The 12,844-nt window shown below is 43.1% G+C and overlaps 1 non-coding gene across 1 annotated transcript; it reads left to right on the plus strand.

Moving 5' to 3' along the window:
• The first annotated feature begins 4,453 nt into the window (after nt 1-4,453).
• LOC118483398 lies at nt 4,454-4,559 on the plus strand. The gene has a single exon (XR_004870687.1). It is a non-coding gene; the product is annotated as a small nucleolar RNA R71 (small nucleolar RNA).
• The last annotated feature ends 8,285 nt before the right edge of the window (nt 4,560-12,844 follow it).

Genomic DNA, 12,844 nt, shown 5'->3' on the forward strand with positions numbered 1-12,844 from the left:
TTATGGGTATTAATGTACAAAAAACCAAATATTCATCTTTTCAAACAAAAATTCGGCATGATGTCTTTAAAAATCAGAATTTTTCCAAAAAATTTTCACTAAACATCAAATACATCTATATCCAAACAATCAATAGCTCAACAAAATCCTATCATTTATCATCTACATGCAAGTGTGTAAGCAAAAATAAGCATGAAACTTACAAACCGCAATGTACTTCAAAGAATGACAAGAAATTGCATACCTTAGTGTTGTAGAAGATGAGAATAACCAACTCTTCAAGTTCACACAAAAACCCACAAAACCCCCCAAAATTTCGGCACCCCTATGCTCAAATCCGACCACAAACAAAGGAATCTTCGAGACATGAGTATAAATCTAGATTCCTTGTGAAATTTCACACAAAATAGGCTCAAGAATCACTAAAATCGGACAGGTTTTGAGGAAGTTATGGAGTTTTGAAGGTGAGTTAGGGTTCTTGAGTGAAAGAAAGATGGAGAAGAAGAAAGGTTGTAGTTGGGGTTGATTGAACGATATGTGTGGCTAGGGAAAGAAGTTATGAGTTTTTATTAATTGTTTATTATTATTAATAATAATAATTTCGGGTTTTTTTATATGTAACGGCGACAGGTCCGACCCCACCTTTTCACTCGGTGCCATAGCCTACGGCACCCGCCGTAGGTTACGGCGGTATCTGGGTTCCAGGGATGTGCCGTATGACAGTATGTCTATGGCGTAGGGTTGTTTTTGTTGAACAGCTGTCGTAAGCTACGGCCCCCCACCGTAGCTTAAGGCGGGTACTGGGCGATGGGGGGCGACCAAAAACCTTTATATGTCAAAATTTTTATGTTTATTACTTGTTTTTTTTTAGCTTTTCCAAATGTTTAATTTTATGGTTTTTTAGACTTTTCGAAAACATGAAAATTATCACCCTACCCCCCGTTAAAAACCCGTGTTGTCCTCAACACTATGTTCGGGAAATTCGTACGGATTTCCCCACACTTGTTTCAAACACACATTTTAAACGGGACTTTATTCAAACGAAAACAAACTAAACTAAATATGTACAAACCTCAAACCTGGGCCTCTTTCAAGTTTCCTCGTCATCCAATGGGCGTAAAATGTAACCCACTTTGTCAAGCTCAAGATTGTTGATATCATTACCTTCCAAGTACGGTTTGAGCCGATGCCCGTTCACCGTTTGTTGCTTATTGGTTTGTTCGTCTTGTATGTCGACATCACCAAATCTTCCCACTCTTCGGATGATGTAAGGACCCATCCACTTGCTTTTGAGTTTAACCGCGAACATCTTCAATCTCGAATTGTACAACCACACCTTTTGACCCACTTCGAAGTTCTTTTACTTAGCTTTGCATCATGAACTTTCTTCAGTTTGTCTTTGTATGCGGAAGCACATTCGTAGGCTTCATCTCTAATCTCCTCAATTTCATTCAATTGCAACTTTCTTGCTCGACCCGCTTCACCATAATCCACATAACAGTTTTGATGGCCCAATGCGCTCGATGTGCTAACTCCATTGGTAAATGGCACCCCTTCCCATACACCATCCGATAAGGGGTAGTACCAATTGGAGTTTTGTAGGCCGTCCGGTATGCCCACAACGCATCGTCAAGCTTACTTGACCAATCTTTTATATCCGTTCTCACCGTCTTCATGAGGATCTCTTTAGTTTGACGGTTAGACATCTCAACTTGTCCACTTGTTTGCGGATGGTACGGTGTCGCCACTCGGTGGTTCACATTCTATCTTTTTAACAATTTCCCAAAATTAAAGTTCTTGAAATGTGAACCGCCATCACTGATTATCACCCTTGGCACACCGAATCGAGCGAAAATGTTGGATTGCACAAACTTACATACAATGGAATGATCATTGGTCCTTGTAGCAATAGCTTCTATCCACTTCGTAACATAGTCAACCGCAACCAATATGTACAAGAACCCATTCGAGTTAGGAAACGGACCCATAAAATCTATCCCCCAAACATCAAACACCTCAACCACCAAAATTGGTTGTAAAGGCATTTCATTCCGCTTCGATATGCTTCCAACTTTTTGACAATTGATACAATTTCGGGCAAACTCACAAGAATCTTTGAAAATTATAGGCCAATAAAACCCACATGATAACACCCGGTAACCCGTCTTGTTCCCACTAAAATGCCCCCCACATGCCGATGAATGAGCATGGGTTAAAATCTCTAATACTTCAGTTTCGGGAACACACCTTCTTATCACTTGATCGGGTCTGATTTTGAACAAATCCGGTTCATCCCAAATATATTGCTTTACTTGACTCAAAAATTGTTGTCGTCTCTTCTTCGTCCAATGATTCGGAATTGCACCCTTGGCCAAATAATTTACGTAATGGGCATACCAAAGTGCAACAAAAGTGGAAACGGCTAACAATTGTTCATCGGGAAACCGTTCATTAATCTCACTCGGGTCATCAACACCTTCCAATGGAATCCGGGACAAATGATCCGCAACAACATTTTCACACCCCTTTTTGTCCCGAATCTCTAGATCGAACTCTTGCAACAAAATCACCCAACGAATCAACCGGGGCTTTACATCCTTCTTTTCCATTAAGTATCAGACTGCACTATGATCCAAATACACGATCACCTTGCTCCCCCAAATGTAAGATCTAAACTTGTCCAAGGCATACACCACCGCTAATAATTCTTTCTCGGTTGTGGTGTAATTCAGTTGCGCCTCGGACAAAGTTTTACTTGCATAATAAATTACCACCGGCTTCTTATCAACTCTTTGACCCAACACCGCTCCAATGGTCGTGTCGCTTGCATCACACATAATCTCAAACGGCTTTGACCAATCCGGTGGTTGCAAGATAGGAGCCTTCACCAACTGTTCCTTCAACACACGAAAAGCTTGCAAACATTCGTCAGTAAAATCAAATGGAACATCTTTCAATAATAAGTTGCATAAAGGTTTTGTAATTACACTAAAACCCTTAATAAACCTTCCATAGAATCCCGCGTGTCCCAAAAATGATCTCACCCCCTTAACATTCTTTGGTGGGGGTAGAGATGAAATTACCCAAATTTTTGCTTTGTCTACCTCCATTCCTCGGTCCGATATCACATGCCCCAACACAATACCATCTTGAACCATAAAATGGCTCTTTTCCCAACTTAGCACCAAGTTTGTCTCAACATACCTCCGTCAAGTCAACCAATTTAGGAACTTTTTGTTGCCTCTTTTGGGTACACAATTCTTTTAAGAACTTGGCGTAAGCAGGTACCTGTTTGATTGCTTCAAGTAAAGGAAGATTAATTTTAACCTATTTGAAAACCTCCCACATTTCTTCCTTTTGGGGACCCCGCTTTGAAATAAAATTTTTCTTACCCGGATCTAATAAAGCCGAGGGAAATGGTACTTGACTAGATCCCTCATCCTCATTTTTCTTTTCTTTTTCTTTATTAATTTCGGGTTTTTCAAAATTGGGGTTTTTAGAAGAAATAATAGTTGGTTCATTTTCTTCCTCACTATCTTGGCCCGTTATATCTTCAACCACCCCCTCAACCAAATCCGGTGAAGGATTGGTTTTGTACTCTTTCCCACTTCTCAAAACACTTACATGATGAATATCAACATTGTTACCTCTAGAAGTATTATGAGACGGGTTTACCTTAGTGTCGCTTGGTAATTGACCTTTGTTTTTCTTCAAGTCCGCCACTTCGGTTGCGAGTTGACCCACTTGGGTAGTCAAAGTTTGGATTGCTTTGTCCCGGGCCTCATCCTTTTGTATACGAGCATCATCCATTTGGTTTCTCTTTTGCATCTCCGCTTGCATGCTTTTTAACATATCCATCATCTCATTTCCACCCGAAGACCCCCCTTGCTCTTGACCCGCTTGATATTGCCTTTGATAGCCTTGGTTGTTCCCACCTCGATATCCACTTTGATTGTTATAAGGCTGACGTGAACCAAAGTTACCTTGGCTTCCTTGAAAATTCAGGTTAGCTTGATTCGAAGGGTACCCATACCGAAAATTTGGGTGGTTCCTCAACCCGGGGTGGTAAGTGTTAGAATTCATGCTGTAGTTTCTACCACCCCCTCCTTGACCTTGTACCGCATGAACTTCCTCATATTGCCCTTCTACCGCTCCTTGGCAATTTTCAGCCGCATGTCCTATTTCATTGCAAATAGCACAAACATCATAAATTTGGTTAGAGGTTTGATTATTACCATCGTCTACCGCATGAACTTGGGTTCGGGTAATGGCCGGTCGTGCTCTCCTTGATGCTTGAGCTTTTCTTTTTGATGTAATTGCCATTTGCTCCAAAAACTCCCAATCGTCTTGCTCATTGTTCGTACCAAAAGTGCCACTGGTAATAGACATTAAGTCACGAGCATCTTCGGCACTCAACCCCTCATGGAAAGCGTTCAGCAATTCCCAAAGTTCAATCCCATGGTGAGGGCAATTCTTGATCATCATGTTGAAACGCTCAAAGGCCTCATGAAACATTTCACCTTGTTGTTGTTGAAAACTCCTCAACCCCTTTCTAGCATCATTGGTCTTTTGAGCGGTGTAAAATTCATCTAAAAATATTTGTTGCATCTCCGCCCATGTGTAGATAGATGCCGAAGGTAGAGTGTAAAACCACTTCTTTGCCTTGTCTTCTTGAGAAAATTGGAATAACACCAATTTGACATCGTCGGCCGAAAATCCTTGACTCCCAAATGTGTTGCAAATCGAGTCATAAGCTTCCAAGTGAAAATAAGGTTCCTCCGTTGCTAGACCCTTATACTTCGGCAAACTTTGCAATGAATTGGTTCTCACTTCAAAGGTCCTCCCTTTATCGTTATGAGGAATAACCACCGGTGAAGGATTGTGAGTGATTACCAGTCTAAGATGCGCTTCAATGCCTCTCGCATGTTCTCTAAGATGCCTTCTTGGCACACCCAACCGAACCCTTGGTCGAATAGGACCCATTGGCCTTGGCATAGGCCCTTGTGGTACATATGATTGAAATTGTTGTTGTGGCATCGGTTGGTGTTGAATTGGCCTTTGGAATTGTGGACGTGCATTTCGTGGACGAACTTGTTGCAATGGTATAGGATGTTGCACTTGTGGCCCTTGTGGCCTTGGCCGAATATGTTGTGGTATAATTTGTTGTTGTTGAAACCCACCAACTTTTGGCATTCTTTGAGTTTGCCCTTACACATAAGTAAGTTCTCCTTGTTCCCCATCACCAATATATGCATATCCTTCTTCCTCATAACCCTCAAAATCTTCATATCCTTCTTCATATCCATCTCCCCCTATACCCGAAGATTGCCCAAATGGAAGAGTCGAATATTGAAAACCCGACTGGTTCAATGGTCTAAATGTAGAAGTAGCATGGACAATGGTTGAGTTTGGTGCTATTTAGTAAGTTGAAGATGATTGACCCGCACCCGGAAAGAAATGGGAAAATGGTGGAAAGTAGAAGGATTAAAAGTGAGTGTAGGTTCTTCTTGAGTGGTAATGGGTTGGGTGGTGTTAGTTGGTGTAACATCATGAGGTTGAGTAGGATCGGTCGTGGTGTTTGGAATGGTGGTATTTGGTGAAGGTTGAGTGGATGATGGTATGAATGGTGGTATAAGTTCACCCGTAGTGGGTGGTGGTGGTGGTGGATCCATGTATCTCAGTGGTGTAATTGGTGTAGTTGGTGTTGTTGGTGAACCGCTAAACTTGTTTTCTCTTAGCAAAATTCTATTTCCTCTTAATGTTCGCTCAATATCCGGATCAAACACCAATGGTGATAGCTTGTGAGAGCTTCTAGTACGCATACACATGTAAATACCTGCACACTAACACAGCCAGCGTAAACCAGAAAAATAACAAACTTAAAAAGAACAAAAATAACACACGTTGCGCACTACTCCCTGGCAACGGCGCCAAAATTTGACGTGATGTCGTGGTCACAATCAAATTTAATCTAATTACTACTAAATAGATAGTGGCAAGTGGGTATTGAACACAGGGAGTTTGTGGAATATGTGTTATTTGAAGATTTATCTAAGTTAACTAAATTAATCTAATTGCAAATAAAATAAAATTCAAGAGTTGATTTGATTGGATTGGTTTTAAAACTAAAATTAACTAATTAAATTGCATGAGAAAAGTTTTGGTTGTAAACAAATTAGAGACAAATGATCATCTTCAGTTTCCGGTTTGCTTTGACATTTATGCTATCATTCCACTAGAAAGAACTACATAGACATAGTTCATGTATGATTAGTTGCAGTGATGAAAAGGAACTAAGTACTCAGATTTCTAAAACGTGAGGTTGTTACCCGATGATCAATCAACCCTTACCCAAGCCTAACTATACCCATGATATCTCGATTGCCAACGGCACCAAGAACGTATGGTTTCTAATTAGTTTAGCACAAGAATCAACAATTTACTAACAATCAATCACACACCATAACAAGCAATTCAATTAAGAAAGGAATTGTTATTCTAGAAATAAGAAATTCAAGCATAAAGTCTTACAAAACCTTCCACCAAAGATGATCATAGAGTACTTAGCCACTCATGGCTTGAGACAACATCATAGCAAAAGTATTATTGTTCATAAAGATCAAAGACCACAAACTAATGATTCCCCAAGTCTCCAACAATGCCCACCATTCGTTGCAATGATTGTGTAACCGAAAATAGAATGATTGGAACCCGTAAGACCCCATAAACTATGCATTAAATGCATAAGTTACAAGTTGGACATACTCAATGCCATAAGCTACGACACCTGCCGTAGCTTACGGTGGTCAACATGGGGTAGCCGGTCAACAAGGCGCCGTAAGCTACGGCGCTCACCGTAGCTTACGGCGAGCAACTGTGCCTTACGGCCCTTCTCTTCTGTCCTACGGTGGGGAGATGCTTGAAAGAGTTGGGGCCGTAACCTACGGCCAGGTGCCGTAGGCTACGGTACTGAGTCTTGTTTCTTTTCTATTTCTTCACCAAATCTTCACTTCTTCCATTCTTTGACTCCACCAATGTGACAACTCGAACTTTAGACTTATCTTGTAACGTTACGTGCTTATGTGAAAGTTTACTATTTAATGATTTTATGAAATGTTATGTGCTTTATGTGTTACGTGTATATATGATAATCACAACCCGAACCGCACAACACCGCTCAATCGCACAAAGCCCACTTGGGCCACACCTTGTACGCGGACCCATAGGGCACCCGAGTTGGGTTCGGCCCACTTGTTTTGTACGCAAACAAACACCCACCTAGGGGTTGTTCTCTCATTTGGTTACAATTCTCTTAACACACCCCAAAACCCTAGACTTTCTCTCTCTCTCTCTCGCAAACCCGACGGCACAAGGCACAAGGCAATCGGCGATCATCTTCTAGTTCGGGTCACCCTTTTCTACACTCAATCGGTTAGTGTATTGCTAATTGTTTCATGATTTCTGTTGCGTTTTTGTGTGTTACATGATATTGTAATTCTCATGATCGGTATGATGGTTGGGATGGTATGATAAACAATTATGGTTATATGATAACATGCTATGAATCGAATTGAATGATACTAGGTGTTAATCGGCTATGATTTGATAAATGATGATATAATTGTTATGTAATCGGCTCTCATGTGTAAGTGTTAATGTTCATATGAATCGGATAGTTTAGAAGTTATAAGATATGTTCATGAAAATCGTTATGTTACTGTTCGTATGTTTAGTTAGGGTTCATATGAATTCGTAATAGATTTGCTTGTTTGATCGAATAACACATGGATGGAAACTGTTAGTGATTGATTGATTTCAAATATGGAAACCGTAGAATTAGTTACAAGATAAATGATATGTAACGGATTGGCATGATTCTTGGAATTAGTTGATTGACCACACAAGACCCTTAGTCGCACAAGGGGCCTCTTCGCACAAGAGGACCCGAGCGTACAAACAGTCCTCAGTCGCACAAGCTGCTATATGTTGGGCCGGACGTGCATGTTGGACTGGGCTGGTACGGATCGCACAAGGCGACTGGGCCGTACAAGCTCACACTGATCGCACAAGAGTTGTCCGGTCGCACAAGACGAACTGGACCACTCCGGATTGTTGTTTACTTGTTAATTGGGCTATATATTGTTCTGTTGGGCTTCTAAGCTGTGGGCCGGGTAGTTAATACATCGCACAACCCAAGCTGATCGCACAAATCAGCTTGGATCGCACAAGACTGTTATGTTGTTTAATTGTTTTGGGCCGAGTATGTTAGTGGAATGCTCATGTGTATGGGCCGGGGTATTGGATCGCACAACATGTTGGGCCAAATATTATTAGGCTTCTTGATATTACTTGACTGCCAAGATGTTGCCATGATCAATACGTGTTAGTAACGTGTTAACTTGTATGTTTTATACGTGCTTTACGTGAAGTCAAAACCTGACTTGTGTGGTAACCCTGTTAGGACGTGGTTGACCACCCTTAGTTCAAGAACCCTCTCCTTTTGTGTATCTGCCGAGCAAACCAAGGTGAGTTCACACAGCCAAGGCATGGGATTCCCGGGGTGGGAATTGGGTTGGAATGTTTGATATGGAATAATTACTCGTACTTACGCAATCACTAGACTATAGACCATCGTCCTCAGGATAGTCAGGACACTTACGTAAAACCTACGTAAACTAGTATCTACCATTGTCTCCCGGGTCGGGTGGACACTTACGTAAATCCTGCGTAACCTACTACCCACTACTGTCTTCCGGGTCGGAAGGACACTTACGTAAATCCTACGTAAACCCCACGCGTACCACTGTCCTCGGGGAAGGGCACTCACGTAAATCCTGCGTGACCTAGTACGTATTCCTGTTCTCGGATTAAGAAGAACACATGGTTGCAAATAGTCTAGTAAGTACCATAATGGGAAGCCCCCATTGTTAAAGATAATTGTGAGAATCCTTCACCAATAGTATATACTTGTACGGGAAGCCCCCACTAGATGAACATACGCATTATTAATACGAACTTACTTTCTGTGAACTCGCTCAACTAGTTGTTGATTATTTGCTGCATGCCTTGCAGGACCTTAGGTATATTATGGAGCTTGCACAAGGAGGAGCAGGTCGTTGTGGGCAACTGGATCGTGAATGCTATTTGAACACTTATGATATTACATACATTAACACATACGTTTGGGTTTTACTTTAATGCTTCCGCTATACTTAACTATGTTGGTTTGATAAACACCTTTCGTATTGATGGATAACTTTTACTATATATATTTACATGTTCAATATGATTGGTGGCTTGATCCTGGTCATGTCACGCTCCCAAGCGGTGATACTCTGCAGGTGGATTTTGGGGGTGTGACAGATTGGTATCAGAGCCATTGGTTATAGAGAACTAGGTTTTAATATGGGGAAACGTTTTTATTAAAACCAGACTATAACCAGAACAGTGCTCTCAACGATCCACAACGACGCTTCGCTCCACGTGCAAGACTCGACATCCTAGGTAATAAGGTTTATGTTCATTACCTGCTTGCTAGAACTGCTTAGAACTTTGCTCGCATTATGCTTAGATACACATGACTTTATTACATGAGAATACCTACGTGCTTACGCTTTTCTGTCATCGCCCTACTCGCGAATCACTCTCACTTACGTTACTTTTACTATGAAGATCATGTCTGGACGGATTAACATGACTCAAGCCCAGCTAGAGGCTCTCGTTCAAGCTCAAGTTGCTGCGGCACTTGCAGCCGCTCAAGCAGGTAGTATACCCTGCAGTATAGCACACACTAGGATCTTTAGATCCTACATTCCTAAACTAGCCCTTGTATTTAAACTTTGCCCTATTCGTACACAATAGGTCAACCAGCGCAGCAGCAAGTTTGCACCTTTAAGAACTTCATGGACTGTCGTCCAAGTACTTTCAGCGGCACAGAGGGGGCAGTGGGACTCCTCCACTGGTTTGAAAAGCTCGAGTCTGTGTTCGAGATGTGTGAATGCCCTGAGGCTCGCAGGGTGAAATACGCCACTGGCACGCTAGAAGGAATAGCACTAACTTGGTGGAACGCCCAAGTTCAGATCTTAGGGTTGGCAGCTGCTAACGCCACACCCTGGAACGACTTCAAGGAGCTCATTAAGAGGGAATACTGCACACGTGACGACATTCACAAGCTGGAAAATGAGTTTTATCATTTGAAGATGACGGGGTCAGAGATAGAAGCATACACGAAGCGATCGAACGAACTGGCTATTTTGTGTCCTACCATGGTAGACCCTCCTATCAAACGCATCGAGTTGTACCTCAAGGGTCTAGCCTCAGAAATTCAGAGCCATGTTACATCGGCTAACCTTGACAACATTCAGGATATCCAGCATCTTGCTCATCGCCTCACGGACCAGGTGGTGGATCAGAACAAGTTGCCCAAACGCATCAGTGCTACCACTTCAGCCGCTACTCCCACTACACCCAGTGACAATAAAAGAAAGTGGGATGGGGATTCTAGCAAAGGTTCAGCATCCGTTCAATCCCAAGCTCAGCAGCAGAAGACTGATCACTACCAGAGTCCTGGTCAGCAATCCTCTAGTGGTCATAGACAGAGAAGGTATCAAGGGTTTCACCCCAAGTGTCACAACTGCAGCAGACATCACAGCGGCCAGTGCAACAAGGGTCGTTGTCAAAGATGTCTCAAGATGGGTCACGAGGCCAAAGACTGTAGAAGCCCACGGCCTGCGAATCAGAACCAGCAATCGCAACAACCAGCTCCGCAGAACCCGCAGCAGCAGCAGCAGCCACAGCGTGGAAACCGGGGATGTTTCCAGTGTGGGGCTGAAGGACATTTCAAACGCGACTGTCCTCAACTGAACCAGAACCAGAATCGCAACAACAATAACCAGGGCAACGGGAACAACAACAACGGGGGAAACAACAACAACAATGGCAACGAGGCAAGGGGTCGAGCTTTCGTGTTAGGACGAGGAGACGCAATGAACGATCCCAATGTGGTTATGGGTAAGTTTCTCCTCGACGATATTTATGTTACTGTTTTATTTGATTCGGGTGCGGATACAAGTTATATTTCTGTGAAAGCCAGTAAATTGTTAAAACGTACATCAACACCCCTAAACACCAAACATGTCGTAGAACTAGCTAATGGTAAGAGTTTAGAAGCCACGCAAATAGTCAGGGGTTGTAGTATTGCCTTAGCCGGTCAAGTTTTCTCCATCGACCTTATTCCCATAGTCTTGGGAAGTTTCGATATCGTTATTGGGATGGATTGGTTATCCCAACATCAGGCAGAGATCTTATGCAGCGAGAAGATCATTCGTATTCCATGTTCTGGTCAAGAACCTCTCGAAGTTCAAGGTGACAAGAGTGGTGCAGTGGTAGGCATCATCTCTTTCTTGAAGGCTCAGAAGTGTCCGCGGAAGGGTCACACCGCAATCTTGGCACTCGTTTCAGACGCAGCAGCAAAAGAAAAGAAATTGGAGGATATTCCAATTGTTCGCGACTACCCTCAGGTGTTTCCTGAAGACTTACCTGGCTTACCGCCTCACCGTCAGGTCGAATTTCAAATCGAGCTCGCTCCAGGAGCAGCACCCATAGCTCGCGCACCATATCGTCTAGCTCCATCAGAATTGGAAGAATTGTCAAAGCAGCTACAAGAGCTCTTGGAAAAGGGCTTCATTCGTCCAAGCTCTTCGCCTTGGGGAGCTCCAGTACTATTTGTGAAAAAGAAGGACGGTACCTTCAAGATGTGTATAGACTACAGGGAACTGAACAAGGTGACGGTAAAGAACCGTTATCCTCTTCCACGCATAGATGACTTATTCGACCAATTGCAAGGGTCGTGCTACTATTCGAAGATAGACCTGAGGTCAGGTTATCATCAGCTGAGAGTCTGGGAGGAGGACGTCTCCAAAACAGCATTCAGAACTCGTTATGGCCACTACGAGTTTCTTGTCATGCCGTTCGGGTTGACGAACGCGCCTGCTGTATTTATGGACCTTATGAACAGGGTGTGCAAACCCTATCTTGACAAGTTCGTCATTGTCTTCATCTACGACATCCTGATCTACTCCAAGAGTCAGGAGGAGCACGAGCAGCACCTACGCCTTATTTTGGAACTCCTACGAAAGGAACAGCTGTACGCTAAGTTTTCGAAATGCGACTTCTGGCTTCGTGAAGTCCACTTCTTAGGCCACGTAGTGAACAAGGATGGGATCCATGTTGATCCATCCAAGGTAGATTCGATCAGGAACTGGCTTGCACCACGTACGCCAACGGAAATACGCCAATTCTTGGGCTTGGCGGGTTACTACAGACGGTTTATTAAAGACTTTTCAAAGATTGCTCAGCCGCTTACGCTACTGACACAGAAGGGTGTCACCTACCGTTGGGGAGATCCCCAGGAAACTGCTTTTCAGCATCTAAAGGATAGGCTTTGCAGTGCACCTATCCTCTCTCTGCCAGAGGGCACAGATGACTTCGTGGTTTATTGTGATGCATCCATTCGGGGACTTGGATGTGTGTTAATGCAGCGCGACAAGGTCATTGCTTACACTTCACGTCAACTTAGGATTCACGAACGGAACTACACGACGCACGATTTAGAGCTGGGAGCTGTTGTTTTCGCGCTTAAGATATGGCGACACTACCTGTACGGTACCAGGTGCACGATTTACACCGATCACAGGAGTCTCGAGCATATCCTTAAGCAGAAGGATTTGAACATGCGTCAACGGCGATGGGTTGAATTACTGAACGATTACGAATGCGCTATCAAGTACCATCCAGGCAAAGCCAACGTTGTGGCTGATGCCCTCAGTCGGAAAGACACTCTACC

This window comes from Helianthus annuus, chromosome 10 (genome assembly GCF_002127325.2).
Source record: "Helianthus annuus cultivar XRQ/B chromosome 10, HanXRQr2.0-SUNRISE, whole genome shotgun sequence".
Taxonomy (NCBI): Eukaryota; Viridiplantae; Streptophyta; class Magnoliopsida; order Asterales; family Asteraceae; genus Helianthus; species Helianthus annuus.